The 3,965-nt window shown below is 37.1% G+C and overlaps 1 protein-coding gene across 1 annotated transcript in view; it reads left to right on the top strand.

The window, feature by feature from the left end:
• The window catches only part of LOC106874940 (transcription factor Sp8), a 41,049-nt gene that overhangs the window by 12,830 nt on the left and 24,254 nt on the right, over positions 1-3,965 (top strand). The window lies entirely within an intron of this gene.

The following is a 3,965-nucleotide window of genomic DNA, read 5'->3' as shown; positions in this document are numbered from 1 at the left end:
TATATATATATATATATATATCTATATATATACATACATACATATACATACACATATATATATGCATGTACATGTAAATATACCATACATATATATATACATACACTTATATATAAATATACATATAAATATATATATGTGAGTTTGTGTTTATACATACATATATGTGTGTGTTTGTGTATATATATATACAGATAGATAGAGAGAGAGAGAGAGAGGGGAGAGAAAGAGAGAGGAGAGAGGAAAGAGAGAGAGGGGGGGGGGTAAAAGACAAGAGAGAGGTTTGTTAAACATGAGCACATCGTAGTCGTACCATCCCACAGCATCTGAACTCCAGTATTCGCGGCATGATGTGCATCGGGCGTGTGCCTTCAGCAAGTTAGGTAAAGTGTAGATGACACGTTTTTCTGTCTGTGATTGAGAAAGAGAGGCGGAGAGGTAAAGAACGAACGAACAAGCGAGAGAGAGAGAGAGAGAGAGTAAGAGACAGAGAGGGAGCGAGAGGACGCAGAATAACAATGATTAAATCTATTCGGAGTGTTTAATTTGCGGTGCAATTTGAGAAAAATTAACCCATTAGTTTTGTGAAGCTATTAGCTTAGTTTGAGGCGATTATATTATGGATATGTCTTTGTCTACGTTGTCACGGCACACTCACAACGAATCTGTGTCAGTCTCCCACACTCATTTAACAAATCTATTGCCACAACCAAAACCTCCGCAGCTGGAAATACCAGTGGCATAAGGTGATCATGGATTCAAAGGAAGTGATTCTCTGAAACAGAGGTCGATTACTTCCTTATTAAGCGAGATTAATGCTAAAACTATCCCGAAAGACAAGCATTGGTAACATTTCTTCTTTCTCCGCTTCGTTCTCCTTTCTCTTTCTTTCTTTCTTTCTTTCTTTCTCTCACACACTCTCTCTCTCTTCCTCTCTAATGTGCACATACGCATTACCATTATATCTCTATGTAATTCTTTCACCGTTTCTCCTCTCTTTCAATATATATATATATATTGCACTGATAACCGGTTGGTGGAGAATGTACCTGGGGTTAAACTAGTAGTAACATTCAACTGGCACTTTGATGTATCGACGGGCTTTACTATATATATATATATATATATATATATATATACACAAACATAAACATACATATATATAGAGAGAGAGATAGAGAGGGAGAGACAGACAGAGAGACAGAGAAAGAGAGAGACAAGACACACACACATGCGAAAGGTGGTGGATGTTTTATCCAAAATATATTCAGGGACACACACATTACATATTTGTAAATTTACGTGTGTACGCGCTTGTGTCTATTTGTTTTTTAAGTATGTGAGCATGCGTGTGATACGACCGTAGGCATGTTCAAGTGATTACGAAATTCACTTCGTAATCATAAAATCCCATATTCGATTCCACAGCAAGGCGCCTAAGACATACGTCTTTTAACAGTGTATGGAAGCCCATTGGATACATTGTACTTGTTATTCAAAACTCCAGCTTTGCACTTTATTGTTTCATGCTGATTCTGCCCGAAGTTAGACGCATCTGTGCAATCCACGACTCCGTATCGGTTAATACAAGAGTAAATGATCTCGTTTTTAACGAACGACTGGAAGGCTCATCGCCGAAAGGGACGGAGGCTCTATGCAGATAGTTTGAAATAGTTTGAGGCCATGATTCATACATTTTGTTTTTAATAATTTACTATATCCCGGAATCAGTAAAATAGTTTTTCTTCTTTTTTATTTCTTTCATTGCTGTCCAAAATTATAATCTTGCTTGAAGGAGAATTAACAGGTAATTGTGTCAGAGTTCTGGTGCAAAAGAACCTAAAGAATGAGTTTTAAGTGCGACTCGACATTTTAAGTAATAATTATTCGTAATCTTGGCTCAGGAAAACCTGAGATTTGGGGAAAGGTGTTAGTGGATTAAATCGACCCCAGTACTTAAATATTACTCTTTATTTTATAGATCCCGGAGGGATGACAGATGTAATTTGAACTCAGAACATGAAGATCTAGAAGAAACGCACAAGGTGTTTCGTCCGACGTCCTAATTGCTTTTAAATAATAAATCATATTTATGCATTTATGTATTTATAAGTATTTATATAACTTATTTTGTATAGTATTATATAATACTTTTGCTATGAGGATTCTAATATTTTTTTAGTCGTGTAAAGCAAATCTGTGTTTTTTCATCTTTTCTTTTTCCTTGTATATTCAACCAAGTGCAATTAACAGCCATACTTTCTATCTCTCTCACATATGCACACACACACACGCACACACACACACACATACATACACACACGTGTATATATATATATATATATATATATATATATATATATATATATTTATGAAATTTTGAATTTAGTTCACGGAATAGTTGCAAGGATAGGGACTCTTAAAGGTAGCCAGATCTCAAACGGCTGATAGTAAGACCAGCAAAATATATACACGGTTGGCTTTCATCAAATATTACTGGTTTTTATGACGGATGACGTTCACAATATTTAAATAAGCATGCAATAACTTACAGCTTGCATACAACAGATCTACATCTACAGACTCTCTCTCTCTCTCACACACACACACTCTTTCCCTCTCTTTCTCTCTCTCTCTCTAATTGTACGCACATATTCATGCAATTCCATGTGTAGATGTATATATTTGCCCGTATATTTGTGTTGTATTCCTGCATGAAGCCGGTAAGGCTTCAGTTCAAATTAGCACTCAATATATTTGTTGGACATTGGAGATAGGTGCATACAGTCATAGTGATTGTGTATATATGTGAATAAAAGTGTGGAACTTCGTCGGTTACGTCGACCAGTGCTCCATTTGGCCCAATCAACGGAACAGCCTGCTCGTGAAATTAACATGCAAGAGGATGAACACTCCACAGACACGTGTACACTTAACGCGGTTCTCGAGGAGATTCAGCCTTGTTACACAAAATGTGACAAGGCTGGTCCTTTGAAATACAGGTACTACACATTTTTTGGCAGTTGAGTGAAGTGTAGCAACGTGAAATAAAGTGTCTTAGTCAAGGACACAACGTGTCACCAGGTATCGGACTCACAACGTTGCGATCGCAAGCTAAGTACCTTAATCACTAAGCTACGCACCTTCACAAATATGTTAGCATATAGTATATGTGTATGTATATATGCTCGGAAGAAACCGAATAATCGAGCGGGCTTAACTAATGAGGCAACGTAAATTGCCGGAACTTCGTCAGTATTAAGAATTCTCGATCGGTATTTTCCGAATGATTATGGCCTCTGTTAAAGTATATGTCGTCATTCATGTGCATCAACTACAGCATTGGAGCTCCTTAGCTCTTATTTCTAGCAATGTAGGTGTTTCCTAACACCCTAGTCACATTTAGTGCCGATTATAATTCTCCTTTTAGGTGAAACAATATCAAGCTGCTGTTTATATTAAATTTATATACACACATTAGCAAATCGCTAAATGTTCCAATAATTTGGACGACAAAAACATAAATAGCAATAACAAAGCGGATCCGGAAGAAGCCGACCAATCGAGCGGACTTAATTGACGAGGCAACAAAAACTGCGGAAACTGACGGCAGTATTGAGAATTCTCAGACAAAATCGGTGTTTCGTAACAACTTAATCACATTTAGTGACAATTATATTTATACATACATACATACATACACACATACATACATACATACACACACACATACATACATACATACATATACATATACATATATAATTATATACGTATATACGTACAGGCGCAAGAGTGGCTGTGTGGTAAGTAGCTTGCTTACAAACCACATGGTTCCGGGTTCATTCCCACTGCCGGGCGCCTTGGGCAAGTGTCTTCTACTATAGCCTCGGGCCGACCAAAGCCTTGTGAGTGGATTTGGAAGACGGAAACTGAAAGAAGCCCGTCGTATATATGAATGTATA

This window comes from Octopus bimaculoides, chromosome 2, assembly GCF_001194135.2.
Source record: "Octopus bimaculoides isolate UCB-OBI-ISO-001 chromosome 2, ASM119413v2, whole genome shotgun sequence".
Taxonomy (NCBI): Eukaryota; Metazoa; Mollusca; class Cephalopoda; order Octopoda; family Octopodidae; genus Octopus; species Octopus bimaculoides.
The sequence above is the reverse complement of the archived record's forward strand: the minus strand, read 5'-3'. Positions and strand labels throughout refer to the sequence as shown.